The sequence below is a fragment of the Alligator mississippiensis genome, chromosome 1, assembly GCF_030867095.1.
Source record: "Alligator mississippiensis isolate rAllMis1 chromosome 1, rAllMis1, whole genome shotgun sequence".
Taxonomy (NCBI): Eukaryota; Metazoa; Chordata; order Crocodylia; family Alligatoridae; genus Alligator; species Alligator mississippiensis.
Window position 1 is genome coordinate 355,304,356 of NC_081824.1, and position 19,220 is coordinate 355,323,575.

Below are 19,220 nucleotides of genomic sequence, written 5' to 3' on the forward strand. Positions count from 1 at the left end.
TGGCTAGGGCATACATTAGATATTCTGTTTTCTATCTTACATAACCAGCTGGGCTTTAATGATGTTCCCTGATTATAAATAGCCCCTCCACAGGGGCAAAGACAGCTATGGAACTTTTGAGATATATCTGTGTTTGCTAGTGGTCAGCGCAGGAATTGTAAATTCTTTGCAAAGGCTGTGCTAGACCTTTGAAGCTCAGTTTCTGCCTCAGCTGCAAAAGTAAGTCCTGCTTAAGTGTTAATTAAATTTCAGTTATATCTAAGACACTTCAAGCTGCAACATTATTACTCTTCTTTATAGTTAGGGGCTGTGAGCTGAATTCTATAGTGCACTGCATTTCATTAACAAATACTGTATAGAAACCTGTGTCGTTATCGTCATGCCTCTGATTCAGACAAAAGATAAAAGGAGCTTTTCCTGGCATTCCCTCAGCTGTATGTGCTTTTCACACAGGTTCATTGTTATACAACTCTCCTTGATTCCTTTAGCAAATGTTTTTGATAGACTTAAAATGACCACTGATTCTTAAGTCATGAAGGCAGCATTGCAGGTTTAAGACTACTTTGTTATTGTGATGAAAGTGCTGTATGTTCTCTGGAACATTGAGAAGATCAGAACTAAGACAGATTTAGAACAGACCAAAGATGTAAAAATCTATTAAAGTCTTTCTCTTTCGCTTTTTTCCTCAGAGTGAAAAATCAATAAAGTGGTAGAAGCCAGATAGCATGGAATATACAACTCCTAGACCTCCATTTATGCACAATGTGACCTTGACCTGTATACATCTATTCTGCAATTTCCTATCATTAATTTATTATGTACCTCTCCTGACCATATCACTACAAGCCACACAGAAAAACAACTCTCAATTGCTAGATTTTTTTTAAAGGGGCAGACTTACTAGAGAACAGAAAATCATATTGTTTACAACAAAGTGAGAAAATATTTTTTTCCTTATTCATAATTGGAGTTACCATGATTTCAGTCCCTAAAAGCTAGTCATAGCATACGCTTAAGATTGCTATGGCATTACTTTCAGCAAGAATTTATAATGATAGCACATTTCTGCCCTAGCCTTGTGATGTTTTTTCTTCTATTTTTATGAAAGCATGAACATAGGGAAAGCATGAAAACAGATGAAGGAAAATATTTTTCCATCCCTTTAAAAAAAACAAACCCTCATTACCCACATACTACTGCCATCAGAAGTATGTGGTATCACCCTTTTACAGATAAAATGAGATAGAGAAATTAGTGACTTGACTGAGACCACACAGCAAGCCAACAGCGGAGTTGGAAACAAGAGCTAGCAGGTATTTTAGGTACCCTAGTGATGATGAGCAAAGTAGAAATACATATGGCATGTACAAACATTCACTCTCCCATGAGAAATTCCTGGGAGTTTATGCTGCTACAGCTACGTTAACTCTCCGGAGAGTGAATTAACCCTGGTTGTTCCCAGGTTATTTTTCTCCTGGAGCAGCCATTTTTACTCTAGGAGAAAAAACCTGAATATCTGTATACTCATCACGAGTCACTAGAGAACAGTGGCTCTCCAGGAGAAACTGCACATCTATATGAAGCTATTGATAGAGAAACACTTGAGTTTTGTTCCTACTCCCAAAGCCCTGCTATCAGACAACGTTGTTTACCATTATCTCACAACATTCACTTTTTTTTTAATGTTTCTGATGATACACTTGTTACATGGATTCAACAATGCTAAAATTAGGGCTAGGTGAGCCACAAAAGTTCCTGAGAAATGGTTGGCTATTATAAAAGCAAGTCTAGAGTTGGCATTGTTTATATTTTTCAATAAGTGATAAATGTTTCATGATCTTATAAGAGATATAGTTCTTTTTAACACCTAAAGGTTTGGAGAAAGTCTGGATAAGATTCAAAATAGCACCCAACATTTTGAATACTTTATTGAAATAAACTTCATAGGTTCACCCATGATTACTAAAACTATAGCATTAATTAGAATAGATGGCATCACCATCTATTGGGCTACTTGGTGTCTCAGATTTCTGGGACTTCCTTATGATTCCCACAAACCCTGGGTAATAATATGTAGCTTGGTATCTGTACTCCTTGAGCAAGCACTACTGATAAAACTTTGCTAACCCTGTTTTAAGACTTGTTCCTGAATCATTAAAATCAACTGGCCTTTTGCCACTGACTTCTACAGGAGCAGGATCAAGTCCTTTCAGGGTCCTCTTGACAACTGCTCTGGACTGTGTGATGCCAAGTAAGTGCCTCCTGACCTGGTACCATATCCCATCTATTTTGACCCATCCTCTGGCTTGTAGAGTAAACCTGGGATTTTTGCTTACAGGGCCAGTCTCTAATCCTTTCTAAAGACCTGGTTAGGAACCTGAAGGGGACACAACCCAAAATGTTACATCTTAATTTACACATTTGCAGTTAAGATTCCACAGGTCTTTTTGTTCTTGATTTAATCTTTAGGGATTTACTCTTTTCCCAAGCTTTACTTTCTGGTATTGCTGCTACTCCCAGGGGCATGTCAGGATCTATTATGCATGCCTGCCTTTCACTTTTGATAGTAAAATGTAAACAAGGTGTAAAAAGAAACTGCTTTCCTTGTTTGTCCTTAATAAGCACTTGTAAAACAAGTGGCCTTCTTTCCTTGCCAGCTACATCTCCTGGCTAAAAAGACTGAAAGTTACAAGCTAGATCTCTTCGTGCACTGGCAGTGGTGCTGGGCTGAGGGTGGAAACAACAGGTATAAATATCCTCCTCTGCCCTGGAAAGTAAAGAGCGTGGAAAAGCAGCATTTGCTTGGGCTGTTTTCTCCCCACCAGCCTATGAGCGCTGGGTATTTGCCTGCTCTGTTTATGCGCAGGAGCCAATAGAAGCAGAGGCAGATCATCCCGAGAAGGAGGTAAACAAGTTGTTTACAACTCCGTCGTGGATCCTCCTTGCGGGGCTGAAAGGCAATCAGAGCCTCGGACGGGGGGGTTGCTGATGGGAGAGCAGCCCCAAAGCTGCCAAACTCTGGCTCCAGAAACGTCTGCGGGGCTTCAATAACAGGAAATCACGTGTGCTGTCATTATCAGCTGCGGAGAGAGACAGATGCACCCAGATCAATATCAGTGTCCAATATCAAAGCCCTATTGTGATGGCACCGAGCGTTTTGAACTAGGGAAAACAACACAACTATTTTAAATGATTAGGGCTGGCACAAAAAAAACCAAACCAAACCCCCAAACCTTTTTTTCTTTCTTTCTTCTTTTCTGGTTTTATTTGATTTTAATTTCCTGTTTATTTTCCTCACCTTTTGAAAAGCGAGTGGATTCAGGCTCCGTAGTTATTGCAAGGGCTTAAGGTCCTTTCTGCCCCACGTTCCTTTGATCGTTATTGATCTTATTAAACTATGTTTGTTTAGGGTTGCAGAGGGGAAGGGCTGTAAATCAGAGCACGACAGCAATAACCAGCCTGACCTTTCCGAACTGTAAAGGGATATCTACTAGCACAGTTTGGAAGGAGCGTGTTTTCAAGTGTAATTGACCCCCCCCGGTCCCTTTCTGTGGTCTGCAGCAGTTTATGCGGCTTTTAAAAAGAGAAAGACACGGAAACAAAAGAACCCCATGTGGGTTGTGTTAACACAAAACCAGAGGGGGGGGGGTCATACAGCTGAATGTGTCCCCTGTGCATTTCGGTAATGGGTGTTTCCAATTGTTCCGCCACCTCCCACTGGCGCCCAGCCCTTGTGCGTGCAACTCCAGGGCTGTTGCAGGTCTGGCAAAACCAGAGCGGTGTTTTTAACGGGCTCTTTTCTCCAACGCCTTGGAAGGGAGGGGGGGGACCCAAACAAAACAACAGGATAAATCATGGCAGGGTTTTGCGGAGAGCCCTGTACACACACACACACACACACACACACTCTCTCTCTCTCTCTCTCTCTCTCTCCTCTCTCACTCTCTGTGGCCCAGCGCTGTAGTGAACTAGCAGAGACCTGTCCTCGCCCTGCACACTGCTGCAAAAGAGGAAGAGGGAGCCCCTCCGGGTGAGCAGGGGGTGGGTGCCCTCCCTGCTGCCCTCCCTGCCCCTGCCCCTCCTCTCCCCTTGCACCCCTTCCGATGGGAGGGAGCCTGCTATCTTTGCACACTACAGTGTGGTGGACAGGCTGAGTGTGTGTGGTGTGTGGGGGGGGGGTGTCTGTGCGCCTGGGGATGAATGTGAGGGCGTTGGTGTGTGTGTGTGGGGGGGGAGTGCGGGTGGTGTGGGCGTGAGGGCGGTGTGTTTGGGCGTGGGGGGGTTGGTGTGCGGGGGGAGGGGTGTTCTCAGCACACGCACTCAGAATCCATTTTTCAAAGCGACTCAACCTGCAAATTATTTCGACAACCGCATTTGAAATAGAAATATAGTCAAACCCATGATCCATCACAGTAGGAGTGTGTGTGTAGGGAGGTGTGTGTGCGTGTGTTTTTATGCAGCCCCGTGTGAGTAGGTAGGGCTGCGTGGGTGTGAGTAGGTGAAGTGGGGGGGTAGGTAGGGCTGTGTACGTGTGTACGTTAGTGGGGGGATGAGTGTAGGTGTAGTTTGCAGCGTGGGTAGATAGGGGTGCTTGGGTGTGTATAGGTAGGTGTGGGGGGGTAGGTGTATGTGGGTATGGGGTGTGTGTGTAGGTGTAGTCCTCAGCATGGGTGGTAGGGCTGTGTGTGTCGGGGACGGGTGTAAGTGTGTGTGTGTTTGTGGGTAGGGGTATGTATGTGTGTGTATTGGGGGTGTGGCGCGCGTGTGTAGGTGTAGTCCTCAGCATGGGTAGGGTGTGTATGTGTGTGTGTGGTTGCGAGGGGGGAGGGGAGCGGAGCCCTACAGCTCCCCGCCGGTCCCCGGGGCTGAGCCGCCCCCCTCGCCGCCTGTGCCGGCACCGCCGGGCGGGCTGGAGAGCCGCCTTGTGCTGAGCCCCCCACAGCTCTCGGTCTTGACGACAGGTTTAAGTCCCGTTTTGTGCAACACCCTCCCCGCTTTCAAGCCGAGGGGATACTTCAGTACTTGGCTCATGGGCTCCTGCTACCCCCCCCCCGCATGGAAAGCCCCGAGCAAGGGGCGAGTTCGCGCGAGCGGCCCCCGGTGCCTGCGGCCGGCTGTCTGCAGGCTTCCCCGCGCCTTCCCGCTGCCTGGTTCAGGTGCCTGCCGGAGGAGCCCCTGGAGCATCAGCCTCGTCTCGCAGAGAAGACAGACGAGCCATTAACGTGACTCTCCAGGGCCCCAGAGGGAGCTCGCGCAAATGCTGAGGAATAAACAAGCCGGGGAAATAATGAATGGGAGCAAATCAGAAAGGCAACAAAGCATGGTAGTGCCTGCAAGCTGCTGTAAACAAGTGCACATGTGGCTCCTGCACCGCCCCTTTCGCAGCCAGAAGAAAGCAGCAGCAGATCCTTCCCCCACAAGAGAGGACAGCCTTGCCTGCCTTCCTCCCTTCAATCCTGGAGGCCAAGGGGGCCACCCCACTGCTTGCAACTGCCTGACAGCCCTGGTTTCCTCTGGCTGATCCACTCTTAATGCTATTACCTAGCAGAGGAGAAAGGAACCAGAGCTGCTAAAATGACTAGGGCACAGAAGAGATGGAAGTTAGGCTGTGCCATCTGTGCCCTACCAGTGAAGGGATCCATTTGATATCTCTACACCACAGTTTTATATGTATTTATTAGACTTCCTACCCCACATGGACCTTTTCCAGTGTGACCTGGTTATTTAGATCACCAATTATATCTGACTCAAGGTGCATGTATATAACTCATACACATGCACCTTGAGTCAGATTCTCTGCCAGTATCAACTGACAACTCAATTAAGGATGCATATGAGGTGACACCGGCTATAAATTTTTAGCCCATTTTTCTTTCTTTGTCCGTGTTTACAGCCCCAAACTGCTATAGATTATAGGGGGTGAGTCTACACAAGACCCTGACTACTCAGTAGCCAAATATTGCTGTGCAGTAGTGCGTCACAGCACTAACAGTGCTAATATGCTACTGCACAATAGTATTAGGCTAGTGTGCAGTAGCATCACTTAAATGCCAGTGCTACTATGCAGTAACTCTGGTTACTACACATAAACATAAGCAAGTACAAAATAACTGTGTAGTAACCACTGCATATTAGTGTTTTGTGTACACCTGGTCAGAGGGGGGTTGTAAGTTGGGCAGAAGGTAGGGAAGGTGGCACCTCAGAGTTAGTCAAAAATACAAAGCATCTGAGAAAGTAGGCTGCTGTCTACAAAAGTTTGTGCCTTTCCGAATGAGTTAAGCTCTAAAATGCGGCCCTAACCTGTTTCTCTCTTTAGATGAGAGAAACGGGCAGCAAGGTAATTTGTCCAAAACTGAATGAAACCATCTAAATTATTTCCTCCTCTCAAAAAATAAAATGAATATGTTTGAATTTCTTTCCTCATCTGTAATAAATTAGCAAGGAATATTATAGCAGTCACTCTGTTTCACAAACAGGCTATGCAAGTGATGTACTTGGATTTTGCTCCTTCAAGGGCTTGATTCTTCACCACTGTAGTAGGGAATTTTATTATTGACTCCAGTGGGAGCAGAGTAGGCTTCAAAGACACAGGGTCTGTCATCTGAGATAAAGAGAATATCTTTTATTATTTGTATATTCACAATGCAGGATACGCAGCTAAACAGTTCTGATGTACTTCAGCAGAGGGCACTAGTTTATATACATATTATATATCTGGTTTGTTATAATACTTTATTCTTGAAACTATAATAGTTTTCAAACCCAGATAAAACCCGTTTTGATCTGTTGGGCAAATGGGACAGACATTATCACCAACTAAATAATTTCATATACAGAACCTGGTGATTAAATAGAAAAGAAGTCTGATCAACACCAATAGCTAGCAAACATATAGCTTATGCTTATCAGTAATTATTTATAGATTACACTTGCAAGGTCAGGGTTCTCTGGCATACTCAGAAAAGGGCAGGAAGAGGTGAAATGGCCAGGGACACAGTAGCGATTTGGGAAAAGACAATAAAATGAAAACTTGGGGATGGCACTGTGTAGATGGTGATGCCTACTGCGCAGTATTTTGCCCTAATCTTGAGGTAAACATCTTGTGTAGACACTCCCTATGAGTCCTACCTAACACCTTGGTCTCAGAAATCTGTAACTACCGAGGGACAGAAAGAAAAACCTTTCCATCTTTTAGCCCGATAACCTAGGAATGAGGGTACTTTAGCTGGAGATCCAGGCTTTTGGTCCACCAATACTCACTGACGATTTGAATGTATATCTCCTTCTTCTCAGAAACGTGCTCTAAAAACCATGAACACTACCCAGAGTGTTCTTTAACACCCTCCTGGAGGTAGCCTTTAGTGGATTTTCTGCATTAAGCATTCATTGGGTAAAATAGATGAACAGCAGTGGGACAGACCCTGAGGGGAGCTAGCTATACCCTACCCCATTTAGAGTAGTGTCCTTACACTGAGTCACTTTCCCTTTGGCTTGAATGCCTCCTTCTTCCCTTTTACTTGCGACAGATACAGAATTGTATTGAAATAGCATGGAAACAGAATCTGGCATTGAAACAATCTAAAAACCACATAAGAGCCGACAATTACCAGGCTATGCAGGTGCTACTTAGGCACACAAAGATGCAAGAGGATTTAGTGTATAGAATCTAACATGTGTAACCATCCAGTTGCTGGACTACATGGTGGGTGAAGCAAATGGTTTTATGTCTAAAGTAAGCACCTGGGAATAGAGGCACCTAAAATCACCAGCCACTTTTAAAATGTTAGAACAGTTTTTAAAAAGTATTTTCAGTTTTCCATACCTACACAATATAGGAACGTATAAATTCAGAGTACCTTACCATGTTTAAACACCTATGTTTATTTAAATTACTGGGCTCTTCCAAGTTCTGCCTAATTAATCCCCATCATATTGCTCTACTTTTCTCATTAAAATATTTCATGTATGCTATGGTATACTATGGTAAATACACTTTATGGCAAGGCCCAAAATTTGGTTCCAATTTTATTTTTAAACATTTTCTGACTATAAAAATAGTTGGGTACCTGAGTACAACCAGCAGATTAGAGAATAAGTCACAATTCTCATTCACAATGTTTTTCCCCCCAACACATTTTTCCCACCGGGTGATTTCATCTCCATTTCTATTTCCTATACACTTCCCCAAAAATTTTTCACCACCTGTAAAGTGGAGATCACTATACTTTTTTCAAAAAGGGTTTATGAAAATGGCTTAGCATTAAATAATGTTAAGTACCAAATCAATTTACTAACCAATTTAACCAAGTAATTTCTTAACTAAAACGATCCATACCAGTTTGCTAAGTACTACCAAAATTCTACTACTTAGAGCTGATACTGTTCTGGTTAAATGCACTTTCTTGGATACCTCACATAGCATTATTCTTCAAGAGCCCAGAGAGGTATCATCAACGATGCCTCTGGAAAATCCTCCACATCAAATGGGAAGATCACTGCATCACTGCACAAATTCCAGTATCTTTGCTGAAACCAATGTTACCAACAATGAGTTTGTGATCCTTAAGTACCAACTTTGCTGGACTGGACATTTTGTGCAGGGCTCCTGACTCCCAAGACAAATGCTCTACTCCCAGCTTAAGTGTGGCCTGAGATCTTGTGGCAGCCAGAGGAAATGCTACAAGGACACATTGAAGGCATAACTCAAAAAAACAGATACCGACATCAAGAGCTGATAGGAGCTGGCTACTGACTGACTCCAATGGCACTGCAATCACAATCAAGCAGCTGCCTGCTACAAGGTAAAGGGTCTTGTCCTCGAAGGAGAGAAGACAGCACAGCAGAAGGGAAAGGAGAGAAATCCCAGCTTATGGCCTACTCTCCCCTGCTTAAAGACCTGCAACTTCTGCAGATAGATCTCTGGCTCAAGGATTGGGCTCTTAAGTCACCTTAAGACCCATCTACGAGTCGTGGTAAAAATCATTATCGAATTGAGGGATTGCCGCTGCTGATGACAACAACATGGTATAACATAGGACATAATCAAGGAGAGGGGCTGAAGTTCCAAGCAGCCTCATCCAGGACCAACAAACTAGAAGTATTAATTCTTATATGTGCACATATTACTTTTAGTATAAGAAAGAACTAAGTTGAAGCCATTCATATTCAGACCCAAACAGGATTAGCTCTGGATTTTAGTCCTTTTAAAAGCAGGGTTATAGAAAATGTCTTGATATAATCATAACTGTGGGAATACAGACTATTTTAAAATAAACCACTCTGTGCTGTGGAATACAGGCAGTCCTCAGACTTACAACAGAATTGGTTCCTGAAAACCGCATCTTAAGTTGAAACATTGTAACTCGGAACCAATTTTCTCATAAGAAACAATGTTATAAATGGGGGATTATAGACTCCTAGCCACCATGGACGTTACCAGCCTATACACCAACATCCCACACCAGGATGGCATCCATGCCTGCCTTACATATCTACAGGAACAAGATTACAACCCAGAATACAGACCCAAAGATATCACTGAGCTTATACACTTCACCCTCACACACAACAATTTCACTTTTAATAATCAACACTTCCTCCAGACGATGGGAACAGCTATGGGCACTAAAATGGCCCCACAGTATGCCAACCTTTTTATGAGCCACCTGGAAGAAGACTTCCTCAAGAACTGCACCATCAAACCCTTGCTGTACTTACGATATATCGATGACATCTTCACCATTTGGAGTGAGAACCGGGAATCGCTAATTGAGTTCCACCAGAAATTCAACAGTCACCATCCCTCCATCCGACTTTCTTTAGAATACTCCAGCACCAACATCCCCTTTTTAGACACAATGATCAGTATCCAGAAGGGTAAAATACAGACCACAGTATACAAGAAACCCACAGACCAACACACATATCTGCACAAAACCAGCAATCACCCGAAACACACCACAAAAGCTGTGATATACAGCCAAGCCCTCAGATACCACCGCATCTGTACTGAAGAGAACACCCGGGATCGCCACCTCACCAATCTTAAAAAGGCTTTCACCCAGCAAGGACACTCCTCCAGAGAGGTAGATCGCACGTTTGAAAGAGCCACCTGGATACCACGTGAAGAACTGCTGCAGTACAGAAGAAAAACACCCACAAATCGCACACCGCTGGTTATGACCTATCACCCATCCCTTGAACCTATACGGAAAATCCTCAAAAAATTGCAACCCATATTAGAAAAAGACCCCATTCTTAAAAAAATCTTCCCAGAGCCACCCATCCTAGCCTTCAGACAAGCACCGAACCTCGCCAACCTCATCACAAGAAGCAAACTTCCTCAACCCCAGAACACACCAAAAGGATCCAGACCGTGCCATGACAAGAAATGCAAAACCTGCCCCCACATTTCCACCACCTCCACTATTACTACATCCCACAACAGAGCCATCAGCATCCCAGGATCTTACAGCTGCACCTCCAGGAATGTAGTATACCTCATCCAATGCACCAAATGCCCTGATGGAAGATATGTAGGAAAGACCAGACAACAACTGCGCACCAGAATGAACGCACACCGGAAATCCATCAAAGACAGAAACACCCAATTACCGGTGGGGGCACATTTCTCACAGGAGGGCCTCTCTCTCTCCAATCTCTCAGTCCTGATCCTCAAGGGAAATTTACACAACACATCCCAGAGACGAGCCTGTGAGCTCCATTTCATCAACCTGCTGGATACTAGAGATCAGGGACTAAACACAGACATTGGATTTTTGATACATTACAATCTGCCTGGCAACTGACTCCCCAGCCCAGCCCAGCCCAGCCCCTGGCTTGTTTACTTTTCGTTCCATCCAGGAAGAGCACGCAGCAACTGCTGCAGCGTCCTTAGCCTGACGAAGGGTTTTTGAACGCGAAAGCTTGCTTAATAACTATTCTCCAACCATTTGGGTTGGTCTAATAAAAGATATCAAATTCACCCAAGGAACCTTGTCTGCCTATAGCTACATTAATGTATTTATATAGTAAATAGCAATCATATTGATTTGGAAGGACTTATTTGAGGTGACTTTGCTGGACTTTTTGAAGGGCTCTTGGCTGGAGTCTTCTCAGGAGTCTTGGCTGCAGGTTTTTCTGGAGTCTTGTCTGCTTTCTTAAAGAGAGTGTCCAAGGAAGTTTGGACAGATGTTCTCCAGGGAGATGAGCAACGCAGCGAACTTGTTTGCTGGCATGGCGTTGCACTGGATCAAGTATTCTAAGTCGAAACTGAAGTCATAAAGTTGAAACAGGGTGTCAGTTTATAAACGTTGTAAGTGCAAAACATTGTAACTCAAAACATTGTAAGTCAAGGACTGCCTGTAGTATTCTCTTGGACAGAATTTGTTGCTAATGGTTCATTTTTTTCTGGCACACATTTATTCATGCAGGGGGATTTGTGAGAAGCCACACTTGGGCTCATGGTCAGGTCAGGGTTGACTGATTTTGCTGAGAAGGAAAAGATTTGAAGCTCTGTGTCATGCCCCCACATCCCCTGAGCTCACAGGCTTCCCTCACTGTAAACACCACAGTATTGGAACTCTATAGGAGAGGGATGGGAACTAGCTGGAAAGGGTAAGGAAAAAAAGAAGCTGCTTCCTCCTGCTGTCATGCTGTCATCCAAACCTTATCTGTTTTGAAGCCCAGGTATCTTCAGTGGCTGGGATGAAACTCCCAGTGATACTCTAAGACAGGACTTGAGAAAACTTTCTGCTAAGCTTTTCCTCAGGCTTGTGGGTGCCTGTGGATTCCAGACCCTCATATAATATATTAAAATGACATGTGTGTTAACCCCTGTATGTACAGTGAGGAATGCAAACTCAAAACTGATATACAAAATCTCTAATTCCTACTTTTTCAGGAGTTAGAGGTTCAAATGCATTACTAAATAAATAAAAATCTTCTTAAAGTATATTATTAAAATTCATTTAAAAAGCATTATGGCTGAAATCCTCTCCCAGTTGAAGTCGGTTAGAGTTTTGCCCCTGGCTACAATGACACAAAGGATTCTCCTAGAGTTGAATATAAAAATTCATGTCTAAGTCATATATCATGATAGAAATGGATTACAGTGACACTCCTTTGCTCAGTACATGTTAATACTAGAGCTGTTCATAGTTGTGTACTTTTTATGCTGGTGTTTACTAACAGATATGAATTTAAAATAATCTTTCAGGATTGGTGACCATGCGGAAGACCTGGACAGTTGTTCCATATATCTAGTTAATAACTTCACCCTTATAGCCAATTTACCCCATTTAAAGATGTGCGTATTGCAGTCACTTCCTTATATCGATCTGTAAAAAATGTCATCATCTATTGAGATAAGATTAGGGTTTTAGCTGCTGCTTCACTGGGACTTTCTGCCTACTTACAGAAATGCAATCTTTATCCTGAATTTTTAAAAATTCTATCACATGTTGTTCTTTATTTAAACATTTTTAAAAGGTAATATACATTCCAAATGCCAGAAAATTTAGTTTTGCATTAATTAAGTATTGTTTCCCGGGAGAATAATAAAAGTGAGGCTACTAGATACACAGAATAACCTAAGAGAAAGAGATTTGGCTAAACTGCACCAGACTTCCACCTTTTTGTTACCAAACTTAATTTTTTGGTGTCTGAAAATGCACCTAATTGCTAAGACTCCTGAACAATACAGAGTAACTGTCTTTAAATAACCACCCATCTTCATATCATTAGCTTCCTGTTCTGAAAACTGAAATGCCCTTTAATTATCCAGCTGTAAGAACACACAAGATGGTACTAAATTTTGCTTAAGTACAGACTATTGCCAAAAAGGAAGTCAAAATATATAATTATGTTGGCATTAACATTCTATAGCTGTGTGGTATCAAAGCTGAACAATGGCTGGAACATTCTGTGAAGGGCAACGCTGTCTGGGTAATGTAGCAGAAACAGTTATCTAATAGCATGCCCTCCTGTGCCCTCTGTCAGACTGCCAGCATATTAGCCCTATTATCAGCCCACAAATACTGTAGGCTTCCACATTACAAATGCTGCCAAGAGAAACAGGCTTCCCTGTTACAGGAGCAAATGTCTGTGCACATAAATGAAACTGAAGAGTAATTAGATTACAGTGTTTCAAACTGACCCCTGTGCAAGAAAATATTCAGTCTTACTAATTTGCATTAATAAAGATCCCACTATTTTTACTGAATGCTGCATTTGGTTCATAGGTCATGCATTTTCCATAATACATTCTAAACAGACTATTTCTGACAAGCAAGGAAGAAATGTTGAGGTGACCTCTCCTAATATTATCTCTAAAACCAATACTTGATTTTTACTCTCACATTTTCCACTTTTCCACTTTATGTTATTATTTAAAAAATTCAGCTTACTGCTTTTCTGGGTACTTTCAACCGAATAGGTCAAAAAGTAAAGTAAAAACCCATCTCCCTATAAGTTACAGTTTTGTCCGTTTATTAGAAGCATGCTGAGATAGCTTGTTACTGTGTGACATACATGTAATGCATTTCCATCAATTAAAACAGCAGTGTCAGGTATTTGCATTGGATCTTTAAAACAATTCCAAAGCGCTATTAACAAAGTAAATAATCAAATATAGTTTTTCAGCAATGGATTTATCATTTTATTTATCAGTATTCCTACCTACATTATGCAATGAAAAGCAGCTGTTTAGTGGCGTCCATGGAGCTGAATTCATATTAGCTCATATAAGCAATCTATTTCTTATTAAAGCCCATTACATTTAAAATAAATCAATGGTCAGAAGAGACTGGAGCTGAGGTGTCTGAATTTTTGTGTGGATTTGTTTTAGATTTTGCATTTCTGGAATTCCATAATATTGTACTACAAACCAAAATAAAACTCTCACTGTCATTTTTGTAATTCTCAGGATTGCACTAAAAAAAGTGTTTAAAAAGCTAAGAAAAAGCACTAATGTTTTAATTCTTCTTTGTAATAAAGATGAAGACCATTTGTGTAATACATTTTTTCCAGTTCTTCAAACCTGCACTTACTGCTACATGGAATTGCTACTGGACTTCTCTTAGCAATAAATAATTGCTCGAGTCAGTTTGTTCACTTTGTTGGGAAGTAGATGACCTGGATTAGTTCTACACATTGCTCAGCAGTACCAAATGGCATGTACTTAGGAGAAAGGAAGCTTTTTAGACCTCTTGGTTGTTCCATAAGCTGACCTATTGGGTACAAAGGCAAGCAGGAGTCATAAGGCCAAGAGAATAAACATAACTAGTCCAGTGAGGAGGATGGTCTCCTAGGTGAAGGTGCCAGGTCCTGGCCCAATGCTGGTTACAAATTTTATCTAATACACCAATTGTATTGGGAGCAAGGATCAGAGCTCAGAGAACTTTCAGGAAAGTGCCATGCTCAAGGTCCTTCACGCTTGTTTCCCCTTTGGCTCCAGGACCCTTATACTAAGCGACTCATCTGCAATTGAATGGATAGAGGATACCATCAGTCCTGTGTGGCCCATAGCAAGGTGGTTAGGAATTAGAGATGTGGATTCAAATCCTCTCAGGTTGAGGCACATCTAGAACCAAAATTACCTACTTCCTGCTCAAGTGCTTTGACTGATGGGGAAGAAGTAGTCTCTTAGCTCCATGGGATTTGCACTAGTGATTTGGACATGACTGGAGCCCTTAACATATGTATTAAGAACAAGTTGTGAATGGTGGAGAAATATTAATTTTCTTTCATTTTGAAGCATATTGCTATTCAACTCACAGGTAAGACTTAATAGGGTGGAGGGAAGGAAACAGAGACCAACACAGTGGGCACAATTCAATTTCAGCTAATGGAGGGCTGAGATGGTCATGACTAAGGTGTAAGAACAATTCTATTACCCATTTTTAGTGTGTAAATGCCGCTACTTTAGGAATATGCACAGACTTTTCCCTATTGCTATAATGGAGCACTTACATGCCCAGATGAGATAATAGAATCATTTTTATACTTTAGGGTTGGATCCACATGAACAGGTGTGTGGCTTTAAAGTAGCATAAATAGTAGTGGCACAAATTTGTGCCCGAGTGCACACCCTTGTCCATGTGCTTTGCAATGGGACACATCTTCCTGCTATTCCATGTGCTGCAGGGAGGGGGGCTGGCTGGGGCACAGGGTGCCTCACCAGAGGCTAGTCATTCCCTCCACTGAGGCACTCTGTGCCCCAGCCACCCAGGGAGCAGCACATGGAGGCAGCACGTGGATGCCTGTTCTTCCATCCCCATGCATTGTGGAGCTCCCTGCGCTGAGGCACCCTGCATCCCAGCAAGCTGCTCCCAGCCTGGCTGCGCCACAGTGTACCTTGAGATGGGGGAGCAGGCAGCCTGTGCCCCAGGCAGCCTCAAGGCACCCTGTGCCTCAACAAGGAGATGGGATCAGTGAAAAATGGCCCTGGGCTGCCGGCTACCCAGTCTCTGTGTTTGTCCCAGCGCTTGCAACTTTGGTGTGGTTTGTGCCACTTTTGTTCCAGGTTTTTTTGGTTTTTGCTACTGGGAAATCCCAGTAGCAAATTTGCCCAGGCACTGGAAGTTATCAGTGCTGAGCACTGACTAATGTGCAGCTCATGTGGTTTGTGGCACTGCAAAGAGGTTTACAGCACCACAAAACACACATGCCTGCATATCTGGATCCAGCCTAGTTGTGTAACTCAGAGTCAGTTGCAACCTGCATGTTGGTCATCCATGAGGTGAAATAGAAATTTTCCCAATATGTTTACAAAAAAACAGTAGTCTACAATCTGGTGTACTGAGGAAAACTTTTCTTATGTGAACAATACCTTTGACAAAGACATACATTCATTTGCATTCAAATGGGAATGCACAATTAGCTGCTCTGTGTGCTCTTTGTATTGATATTTTGAATGCTTGGGCATTTTATAAGTCCTCGTGATTGGGGCAAGTTAATCAGTGTTGGAGACCTTAAAGTAAGGTCAGACACCAAATTTTTAAAAGGTACACAATTTTGCTTCCCTTGCAGAACAGAATGCCCTGAGGAATGTTGGATGAATTATCAGTTTAAAAATTCCATCAGATTAGATCAGAGATTAGGGGAGAGACGCCCTGCACATGGGACTGCGATGGTACTGGTCAAGGTCTTGATTCAGCTCCCTTCTTGATACAGGCTTTCTGAGGAACATTTATTAAATCATTCAATCTTTCCATTTCTCATTTTAGGCCAAGAATACTTCCATTCATCCCTGGGAATAAACAAAAACATTCATTATCTTAAAATGCTCAAATATATGGTGATATATGACATAACAAGAGATATGGTGCCCACTATGTCTACATATGAGAGATGTAAGTGCAGAGAGAACAGGAATGATATAATAAGCAGAACTCTAGAACACAAGGCAGAAAACCTAGTGGTACTGGCAATGGCTTTATCATCAGCATCTTAAGTAGAACTGGGTAAGTTACACATATGTGATTAATGCAGGCTGATTTATGCTTTTTCCTTTCTGAGAATCTTTGTGTAACCAATTTTTATGCACACAACTGGAGAGGAGTTGTTATCCGTACAGATACAGGCATCCATGCATAAATGCAAGGATTTATGCGAAACAACCGCTGTCATACTTAGAGGTTTTATCTGGATAACCTGTGCCTGCTGTTTTTATGCATTAAATAGTAGGGAATTTAGTGACAGGAGGAGAACCAGGGGAATGGATATGCTAGTCATTTTTAGACAAACTTAAATATACCTGTGTGATCAGACCACATGATCAATAGTGATTAGGAGAGGTAGGGTGATATGAAGGGGAATGCTGAAAATTGAAAAAAAATCCCTGTCCCAGTGACACATTTTATGTGTTTCAGCCCCTGAACCAAGAGCCAGTTGTCTACTGTGTGGAAATAGATCGTAAGGCTGAGGATTAGCCTCTGAGTATAATTCTATATACTGCTATCAGCACATTGTCTTACAGTAACATAGGGACTACTAGAACAAAGTCCAAGATTGCACACCTGTCACCAAGAATGAAGAGGTTTGGGGCCACAGCAGTATCTGGTTGAATGTGATGAGAAAAATTAAAGTTAAGACAGTTGGTTAGCCAATAAATTTGGCTTATATATTTTTTTCTGCTTCTCAGGCCATGGAAGAAATATTTACCTCTAGAATCCAGATACTGATGAATACAGGGCTTCGTTCTCATCTTAGTTACAATGATTTTCACCATGGTAATTCCTTTGGTATTAGTGAAATTATTCCCAAATTACACTGATGCAGAAAGTCAAAATACAATGGATTCCTGATGATCAATGCCAGCTAATGTGTTGATTCTTTATATGACTTTTATTCATAGCCTCACCATCTGCTTTGCCAAAGGTAATAGGTTTGATGACCATTTTCTACTCTTCTCCCATCGTAATCTTTGTGGTTTTTTTCTGTATTACTCCAATGCATAAACCACCTACCCCTCAGCTGGTCCTGCAAGCCACTCTCATTTACTTATCTGCCAGAAAATTTTGGATGATAATGCGTTCTATTTGGAATCAGATAAAAATGATATTCCCTTTATTTCATACTTAAAAAAAACACATTTCTTTGTCATGCTGTGCAGTAATCTTTGCTAAATTTTATTGCTGTTGCCCTTGTTCTTCATCCTCCCATTTCTAGTCCATTGTTTTGCATCCCCCTATTTGCATCCTGTCAGAAATTCATTCATAAGCTCCTCAGACCGGGAATTGTGTTTTACCCATGTGAAGAGTGGTATCCCCCATTTTGGTAAAATAAATATTCACAAATCTTATTTGTCAAACAATTACTAAAAGAGTCAATAATAATCATGAATAATGATAATTTTTAAGCAAAAAAAGGAGGCAACTGGATAGTTTTTCCAGCTCTAATCTGTTCTGACTGGATTGGAAAACAAAGTTATTATTATCGTCATGTATCTCATAAGAACTTGGAAACTGTATTCAAAAGATGTAACTAGACAAATTCAGACCAAAATTAAAGTGGAAGTTTCTAATAGTATGAGTAACTAACCTCTGGAACTACTTACATCTTAACAACTAACCTGTGGAAAACTTAAAAGATTCTCCATCATTCGAAGTTTTGAAATCAAGAGTAGGTCACTTTTTTGAAACATACTGTAGCTCAAACAGAAGTTATGAATTCAATGCAGAAATTCCAAGGGTGAGATTCTCTAATTAGTTTTATACTGACCCTTCTGGCCTTACAAATCTATGTATTTGATATTTATTCTTATTTTTGTGCAAGAGGCAGTGGGCTCTTGTCAAGCTTAAAAGGAGTCAGCAGAGGTGTAGATGAAATTAAAAAATATTATCATCCTGTCACTGATCAGGGTCATGCTCCATTACAAAAATATATTCTGTGTGTGCTTCATTAATAAAAAGACATTCCCAGCAAATGCTTTTGACAGCTCAATACTTAAAACATACTAAATAAATAGGTTGTATTTTCCCCCCCATCATTTCTGAAATATCATTGCCTGCTGGTCTGTGACTAAAAGTAATATCCTTCACTTTGTTGCACTGTGCTGATTGAGTCTTTTAAATGCACAATGCTCCCTCCCTAGCATTTGCCTAGACTGACTTTATCTTTAAGGTCATAATAACTGATAAGGTGATAACCTTCTGATTTATATTTAATACAGGGTTTTATAAGACTTCATATACAAAGCACAGTTAAGGGGATAAAGAAATTACATTCCACATTTCTATCAATCCATTTATAACACAGTAGCCATATTTGTATGAAGATTATATTGGAGTGAACTAGCATAAGCTTTAAATACTCAAAAGAAACAACAAAATTCAAATAATTCTAGTCTCAAATCTTTCAAAATTATTCAAGTTACCAAATAGATAAAACCGAGAAAGGTTGAAGAATATCACCTCCAAGTCTGAAACATGCCGCATTTCTCCAGGAATTCTAGGCATTTATTTCTTCACATGTGTATGGTATGTAACATTTGTTTCTAAAAGAATTATATCTTCTGTAAATATTATTCTGCTCTAGTTGCATAGATTTGGAAGGGATATATTCATAAAAATGTGGAATATGTAGGGATGTGGAATGTAATTTATTTTTATATAGCTATAGATATAGGTATATAATATACCTATTAAATAGGTACTTTGCGTCAGTCTTTCATCAGCCCCATGGGACACCCATGCCCGCTACAGGGCCAGGAAGTCCGG